Source organism: Eulemur rufifrons, chromosome 15 (genome assembly GCF_041146395.1).
Source record: "Eulemur rufifrons isolate Redbay chromosome 15, OSU_ERuf_1, whole genome shotgun sequence".
NCBI classification, from domain to species: domain Eukaryota; kingdom Metazoa; phylum Chordata; class Mammalia; order Primates; family Lemuridae; genus Eulemur; species Eulemur rufifrons.
Window position 1 is genome coordinate 107,668,549 of NC_090997.1, and position 9,263 is coordinate 107,677,811.

Genomic DNA, 9,263 nt, shown 5'->3' on the forward strand with positions numbered 1-9,263 from the left:
TCTCTAACCCTAACCCTAACCCTAACACACCCTCCCACTGGGCAGCTCCAGTCTCTGACCCTAACCCTAACACACCCTCCCACTGGGCAGCCCCAGTCTCTAACCCTAACCCTAACACACCCTCCCACTGGGCAGCCCCAGTCTCTAACCCCAACCCTAACCCTAACACACCCTCCCACTGGGCAGCCCCAGTCTCTAACCCCAACCCTAACCTTAACACACCCTCCCACTGGGCAGCCCCAGTCTCTAACCCTAACCCTAACCCTAACACACCCTCCCACTGGGCAGCCCCAGTCTCTAACCCTAACCCTAACCCTAACACACCCTCCCATTGGGCAGCTCCAGTCTCTAACCCTAATCCTAACACACCCTCCCACTGGGCAGCCCCAGTCTCTAACCCTAACCCTAACCCTAACACACCCTCCCACTGGGCAGCCCCAGTCTCTAACCCTAACCCTAACCCTAACACACCCTCCCACTGGGCAGCCCCAGTCTCTAACCCCAACCCTAACCCTAACACACCCTCCCACTGGGCAGCCCCAGTCTCTAACCCCAACCCTAACCCTAACACACCCTCCCACTGGGCAGCCCCAGTCTCTAACCCCAACCCTAACCCTAACACACCCTCCCACTGGGCAGCCCCAGTCTCTAACCCCAACCCTAACCCTAACACACCCTCCCACTGGGCAGCCCCAGTCTCTAACCCTAACCCTAACCCTAACACACCCTCCCATTGGGCAGCTCCAGTCTCTAACCCTAATCCTAACACACCCTCCCACTGGGCAGCCCCAGTCTCTAACCCTAACCCTAACCCTAACACACCCTCCCACTGGGCAGCCCCAGTCTCTAACCCTAACCCTAACCCTAACACACCCTCCCATTGGGCAGCTCCAGTCTCTAACCCTAACCCTAACACATCCTCCCACTGGGCAGCTCCAGTCTCTAACCCTAACCCTAACCCTAACACACCCTCCCACTGGGCAGCCCCAGTCTCTAACCCTAACCCTAACCCTAACACACACTCCCACTGGGCAGCCCCAGTCTCTAACCCTAACCCTAACACACCCTCCCACTGGGCAGCCCCAGTCTCTAACCCTAACCCTAACCCTAACACACCCTCCCACTGGGCAGCTCCAGTCTCTGACCCTAACCCTAACACACCCTCCCACTGGGCAGCCCCAGTCTCTAACCCTAACCCTAACACACCCTCCCACTGGGCAGCCCCAGTCTCTAACCCCAACCCTAACCCTAACACACCCTCCCACTGGGCAGCCCCAGTCTCTAACCCCAACCCTAACCTTAACACACCCTCCCACTGGGCAGCCCCAGTCTCTAACCCTAACCCTAACCCTAACACACCCTCCCACTGGGCAGCCCCAGTCTCTAACCCTAACCCTAACCCTAACACACCCTCCCATTGGGCAGCTCCAGTCTCTAACCCTAATCCTAACACACCCTCCCACTGGGCAGCCCCAGTCTCTAACCCTAACCCTAACCCTAACACACCCTCCCACTGGGCAGCCCCAGTCTCTAACCCCAACCCTAACCCTAACACACCCTCCCACTGGGCAGCCCCAGTCTCTAACCCCAACCCTAACCCTAACACACCCTCCCACTGGGCAGCCCCAGTCTCTAACCCCAACCCTAACCCTAACACACCCTCCCACTGGGCAGCCCCAGTCTCTAACCCCAACCCTAACCCTAACACACCCTCCCACTGGGCAGCCCCAGTCTCTAACCCCAACCCTAACCCTAACACACCCTCCCACTGGGCAGCCCCAGTCTCTAACCCTAACCCTAACCCTAACACACCCTCCCATTGGGCAGCTCCAGTCTCTAACCCTAATCCTAACACACCCTCCCACTGGGCAGCCCCAGTCTCTAACCCTAACCCTAACCCTAACACACCCTCCCACTGGGCAGCCCCAGTCTCTAACCCTAACCCTAACCCTAACACACCCTCCCATTGGGCAGCCCCAGTCTCTAACCCTAACCCTAACACATCCTCCCACTGGGCAGCTCCAGTCTCTAACCCTAACCCTAACCCTAACACATCCTCCCACTGGGCAGCCCCAGTCTCTAACCCTAACCCTAACCCTAACACACCCTCCCATTGGGCAGCTCCAGTCTCTAACCCTAACCCTAACACATCCTCCCACTGGGCAGCTCCAGTCTCTAACCCTAACCCTAACCCTAACACACCCTCCCACTGGGCAGCCCCAGTCTCTAACCCTAACCCTAACCCTAACACACACTCCCACTGGGCAGCCCCAGTCTCTAACCCTAACCCTAACACACCCTCCCACTGGGCAGCCCCAGTCTCTAACCCTAACCCTAACCCTAACACACCCTCCCACTGGGCAGCTCCAGTCTCTGACCCTAACCCTAACACACCCTCCCACTGGGCAGCCCCAGTCTCTAACCCTAACCCTAACACACCCTCCCACTGGGCAGCCCCAGTCTCTAACCCCAACCCTAACCCTAACACACCCTCCCACTGGGCAGCCCCAGTCTCTAACCCCAACCCTAACCTTAACACACCCTCCCACTGGGCAGCCCCAGTCTCTAACCCTAACCCTAACCCTAACACACCCTCCCACTGGGCAGCCCCAGTCTCTAACCCTAACCCTAACCCTAACACACCCTCCCATTGGGCAGCTCCAGTCTCTAACCCTAATCCTAACACACCCTCCCACTGGGCAGCCCCAGTCTCTAACCCTAACCCTAACCCTAACACACCCTCCCACTGGGCAGCCCCAGTCTCTAACCCTAACCCTAACGCTAACACACCCTCCCACTGGGCAGCCCCAGTCTCTAACCCCAACCCTAACCCTAACACACCCTCCCACTGGGCAGCCCCAGTCTCTAACCCCAACCCTAACCCTAACACACCCTCCCACTGGGCAGCCCCAGTCTCTAACCCCAACCCTAACCCTAACACACCCTCCCACTGGGCAGCCCCAGTCTCTAACCCCAACCCTAACCCTAACACACCCTCCCACTGGGCAGCCCCAGTCTCTAACCCTAACCCTAACCCTAACACACCCTCCCATTGGGCAGCTCCAGTCTCTAACCCTAATCCTAACACACCCTCCCACTGGGCAGCCCCAGTCTCTAACCCTAACCCTAACCCTAACACACCCTCCCACTGGGCAGCCCCAGTCTCTAACCCTAACCCTAACCCTAACACACCCTCCCATTGGGCAGCTCCAGTCTCTAACCCTAACCCTAACACATCCTCCCATAGGGCAGCTCCAGTCTCTAACCCTAATCCTAACACACCCTCCCACTGGGCAGCCCCAGTCTCTAACCCTAACCCTAACCCTAACACACCCTCCCATTGGGCAGCTCCAGTCTCGGGCTCCTATGTTCCGTTCCGTGCCCCTTCCCCCCTGCGTGCCACAGCCCTGCGTGAGCTGCATCCCCCTCTCTGCCTCCACCGGGGCCCCGAGCCGCTCCCTCCAGTCCATCCTCCCGCAGGTTCTGCCGGCCCCAAAACAAACCCCAAGTGGAAGGAGCTGGAAACTGCTGCTGGCCCCGGTCTCACCTCCCCACTCCGCGCTGTCAGGGCCCTGGGCCCTTTGTGTCTCCCCCTTCCCCGTTGTGCTCACCTGACTGGCTTCTTTTCATTCTTCACCTGTCATCATGAAATGCCCCCTCCTGGACTCTAGAACATTCCATGCCCATGACCTCTGGTAGAACTCACACGTCCTACTGTCAGAGCAGGTGTGTGTGCTTTTCTCCCCTGCTGGACTGGAAATCCCTCCGGAACAAGGACCGGGTAGTGGCCATCTTTGCCGCCCAGAACGCAGGCCTGTGCTGGAAGGCGGGAGGCGTCGGTGGGCATTTGTGGGGCGCGGGGAGGAGAGCGCCGCCCCGGCAGGTGCATAAAGACCCCTCAGTCCTTCCAACAGGTGTGAATAATTTCCCATGGAGCTTTCCCAGGAACAGCATCCGCCGACGGCGTTTCTCATGCGTCAGCCTTTTCCCGCCTCTTGGTCGCCGACAGTCCTCTTTTTTGTGCTCCCCAGCTCAGATTGTGTTGACATTTGGGTGCTGTAGTCGGTGTCACTGAAACAACAGTTGCTTATATTTCTGCATATAAAAGTGTAATCCTTGGATAGATTTTTCAAAATAAATTTCCCTGCCCAGGAGAATCACTGGGCTGGCGGGTGCTGCCGGTTACCCAGGGCCGCTTGCCGCCCACGCTGGGCTGCTGTGCCGCGTGGTCGCCGCGCCCTGCGCCCGTCCTCCGAGGGCTCTCCCGCCAGTGCCTGAGTCACGCAGGTGCTCGGAGCCCCTCGGCCCACTTCCCAGGACGCCCTGCAGGGCCCTGCCCAGCTGGCACGGCGGGTGGTGCACAGGGAGGGAGCCGGTGCCTCTTCCCTAAACAGGCCCTTACCCGTGTGTGTGGGGCGCGCACTTGTGGGAGATTTGCAGGCAAAGCAACACACGGGACGCTCTGGAACCCCTGCCAGAAAAGCGTGCACTAGCACACATGACCAAGACTGTACATAAACAGGAAACAAATTTTCCAGCAGCACAGCCTTAGTTTAATAAATTATAGCACCTTCCTATGATGGCATGCCACGCAGCAATTAAAGTTTGTGTTGTCAAATCACGTGTGATCACATGGGAAACTTCCTCAGTACATGCTAAGTGGGAGAGCACTGGCAGGGTGTGCACAAGAACACAATTTCGGGTGGCGAGAGGGAAATCCCACAGTGACAGCAGGGTCGTCTCAGGGAGCGTGGGCTCCTGCAGTTTTCTCCGTGTGTTTTGGTGCATTTTCAAAAGTTTTCTTCAATGAATTTGCACCCTATAAAAATTAGGAAAATGTGCATACGATGTGAGAGACAGAGTTGACCTGCCTGTCCCCCACTGTCACGAGGCTCCTTCCAGACGTGAGTCATGTCTTCATACCCTGGCATCTGCGGGGCCCAGCCCAGTACGTACTTCTGAGTAAATACATGCAACCAAAGTCACCTTGTAAATATATCTATGAAATATGCAAAGCAGGTCTTGCCCCAATTAACATTTGGATAAACTTTGATTAAAAAAACTTGCCCAAAGTCAGAGGGAGCAAAACTGGCATTTCACGGAAGGCGTGGTCCAGAGGTCTTCCCTGGACTGGTGTCTGGGCTTCCCGGGAAGAAAGCGTCAGGCGTTGAACTCGAGGATGACAAAAGAGCAAAACACGGATGCATTTTCTTTCTTTTTTCTTTTCTTCATCAACATATAATTCATGTGAAATAAAACATGAGGATCATACATGCTCAGTTCAACACATTTTCACACGCTTGAGTTCACGGACCACCACCCCAAATGAGACACACTGCACACTTTTCATCACCCTGGAAAGTTCCCGGAGGCCTTTCCAATCAGATCCCTGAATTTCTACCCCCATAGATGAATCTCTCCTGCTCTTGGACTTCACACGCGTGGGCTCGCACGGCACACGGTCTTTCACATGTGGCTTCTTCAGTCACCGCGATGTCTGGGGACCTGTGCGTGCTGCCGTCTGCCCTCGGTCCGCTGTGTGCACGGCAAGCTGGTTTCCCACCCCCAGTTCTTTGGCATCTGGGTTGCGTCCAGTGTGGGCTGCTTTGCACGGTCTTGAACAAGCTTCCGATGGCCGTGTATTCTCATTTCTCTTGGGTAGATACGTACTTCCAAGCGGACTCGCCAGATCGTAGGAAAGACGTATGCTTGACTGAAGCAGAAACTGCGGAGTTCTTGACGCGCTGTCCACCTTCCACTCCCACCAATATGCCAGTCGTACTAATGGCTGCGAAATGACATTTCGTGTGGTTTTGATTTGCATTTCTGTGGTGACGCACGGCTTTGCGTACATTGCCACGCTCACTACTTAGGTGCACTGTTCAGGTCTTTGTTCAGTTGCAATCTTCTCCCTGTTGACCCGCGGGAGTCCTTCACTCTGCATACAAGTCCTCTGCAGGTATTTTCTCCCAGTCTGTGGTTTGCCTGTTCATTCTCTTAATGCTGCCTTTGTGAACAGAAAATTCTAATTTTAATGAAGTTCAATTTATCATGTTTTCTTTTATAGTTAGTATGTTTATGTCACGTCCAGGAAATCCTTGCTCACCTCAGGGTCGGGCAGATTTTTCTTCCAGAAGCAATATGGTTCTGAAATTTATGTTTAGGTCCATGCTGCGTTTAAATTAATTTAAGGTAGACAGAAAGAAAGGGTTCAAGATTCCTCCTCCTTCAGGCTAGGAGACTAAGCACAGGGAGCTTCCAAGAGAGTCCTGTCACTGCCAGGCAGCCTCTGAGCGGCATTCCTGAGGCTCCTCCCACTTAGGGAGAAATTCCAAAGCCACAAACTTCCAGCAATGTGTTTCCTGGAGCCATGAACTCCCGGGTGTGAACGCAGGACTTAGCGTGTGCGTGAATGTGCGCCTCCTTCTGCAGGCAGGTTACACAGTTTTTAATCAAATCCTCTAATGGGGCAATACGGTTTCCCCAGCCCCAGAAAAAAAATGTTAGGAGCCACTTTGGTTTATTCTTAGAAGGAGCATGATTCACGCAATTCCCCACCCACAAACCTCCGACCCTCCCAACGAGTCTGTGGTCTTCACTTTAGAGCACGGGAGTTTCCAGGCAGGTTCAGAACTCCGTGATCATTGTGGAATCTCAAGCTCCGTGTGTCCTGACGGCTGTGCGAGATCACAGGCTGTTCCGGGACCTGTTTTATCTGGGGCAAGTGCTGTGGAACGGAGGCGTCTGGTGAGGGCCGGCGCCTGCCGTAGGAATGCCGCTATCACAGTGACCCCGACAGACCCGCTTACAGATAAGGGCAAGCACGGAACGCTGAATGATCTGCCCAGGGTCGCGCGGCCGCAGGTCTCAGATTCCAGAGACCACAGGCTTTGGATTTGAGAGAGAACAGTCCACCCTTCTCATCTCAGAAACTGCAAGAGCTGAGGTCCAGAAACGACTTCTGCACAGAAAGTCACACGTGAGGAGGACGAGCCGAGGCCCCCGGCTGGGGCTCCCCTGCCGCAGCCTCCCCCGGCGGCCCTCAGCTGGGAGAGCCAGTCCTGCCGCCACATCCAGACGCCGGCAGAGCACCCAGATGTGGGCGCCACCGCGCACTCCAGGCATCCTTGCCGGGTCTCCACTGCCCGCCCTACCGGAGGGTGAGCGGGCTTCACGTCATGGCAGTTTTCTCGTCTTTTAAGTATCGGTGGTAGAAATCTTTCATCATCTCCTGGCTTTGCACCGTCTCGAAAGAATCCCAGGGGTGTCCGGTGACTCGCCTCAGATAAGAGGTGGGGGACTGACACCTCTGGGGGACTCATTTCCCTCCAGATGTGGGGACAGGTTCAAATCCTAAGGAAGAGGTGGCAGCTGGGGACAACAACCTGCCTCTACCACTGACATGTAACTTAGCACCTCCCCAGACACCGAGGCGTGGCTGTCTCCGAGCACAGCGGTCAGAGCGCGTTGGAGAAGGAATTCGGGACCGAGCACTGAGAGCGCGGGTCGAGTCCGGCTTCCCCACCAAGCGCCCGGGGGACCCACACAGGCCACCCTCTGGCATGTGGCTTTGGGGTCCTCCTCTGTCAAACGGGGGCTGGGCTCAGGCAGCAGCCTAGGAATTCCACCCCTCAGGTCTGCTGGCTTGCCAGTATTTTAAAATTATGAAATTTCATTTAAAAACCCAAATTTCTGGCTTCTCCTTTAGAACAAGCAGTGGCAGGAGCAGCTCAGGCCCTTCCCTCCTGCCCCTTTCCCCCCACCCCTTCCCCACTGCGGAAGCAGGCCGGACCTGCCTCCCGGCCTCATGACCCTGGCGGGAGCTGCCTCCCACGACCCGACCCCCGCAAGCTGCCACTCCCTGCGGAACTGCTGAAGAAAAGGCTCTAAAGTTACTCAGACCCAGCAAAAAAGAGCAACTCTACTTTCAGGGAAAATATGTGCCCTGTCTTTTCCACAAAGAATCCAGCCGTAAAAATGTCCAGATGTGCTAGAAGTCTGCTGCTAAACCATGGAGACAAAGCCGGGAGTCTCCTGACCGCGGCACGCAAGGAGGCCGTCACGTGTGGGCTCTGCGTGCCCGTGAGCGGCTGCCGCCAGGTGACAGTAATGCCGTGCAGGCAAGGACTCCCGGATGGTGCCGGCACTGCAGTCTCTGCGGGGCAAGGCCAGCCTCCACCGTCTCTGCCTGGCGCCTCCCGACGCGGACACGGGTCAGTCCCGGCACCCTGGCGTGAGGAGGCCGGCGCAGCCGCGCCTGCTTTTCCAAGGCCGCGGTCGGGGGGTGGGAAGATGACAGAGCTGTTTTTACCTGTTTTTGTTGTTGTTGTTGTTGTTGTTTGAGACAGAGTCTCACTCTGTTGCCCGGACTAGAGTGAGTGCCGTGGCGTCAGCCTCGCTCACAGCAACCTCAAACTCCTGGGCTCAAGGGATCCTCCTGCCTCAGCCTCCCGAGTAGCTGGGACTACAGGCATGCGCCACCATGCCCGGATAATTTTTTTCTATATATATTTTTAACTGTCCATATAATTTCTTCCTATTTTTAGTAGAGACGGGGTCTTGCTCTTGCTCAGGCTGGTCTCACCTGATGTTTTATTAAGTGACTCCTGGTTGTTTTAAATATTTTAATGGTTGGATTTTTACAGGACTTGTGTTCTGGGGCTTTTGTACTAAAGAACAATTTGAAATGAGCCTTAAAAACTTCTACGTGGAAAGAAAAGAAACCGCTCTCCGCGTACACTTCTTTTTCCCACCGTCCTGCTACGACTGCAGTCCGCTGGGCACGTCCCCCTCAGGCCGAGTCCCGGGGGCACGTGATAATGTATTCACCCCCAGAGGGTCTCGCTCTCTTCCGAGGCTGCTCTGCAAACCTCAAAGCTGCAAGAGCGAAGTCTCTCCTGTTAATGGTTTGCTGCAAACTGGGCCCGTGCTACAGGTGGAAGCCATCGCGGTCCTGGGTGGGTGGACACCAGGCCACCAGGCCACCAGGCCACCGGGAAACCCGTGTGGGCCGCCCTGCGCTGGCCTGGCCTCGCCCCCGGCCGACTCTGGGAACTCTGCCTGCAGCAGTGGGAGAGTCTCGCTCAGCCCTTGGTGCCTGACCTGCGGCGAATTAACACTCTTCACCTGGATACATTATTGATGGCGGTGCTATGAATTTTTTAACAAAATAAATAATGTATTAAGAGCAGTGTCAGTTTGTGCCTGTTTATCAATTGGATGGGTAAATTGTACCAAAAACAAGTTGAAAATGCTTTTTCTGT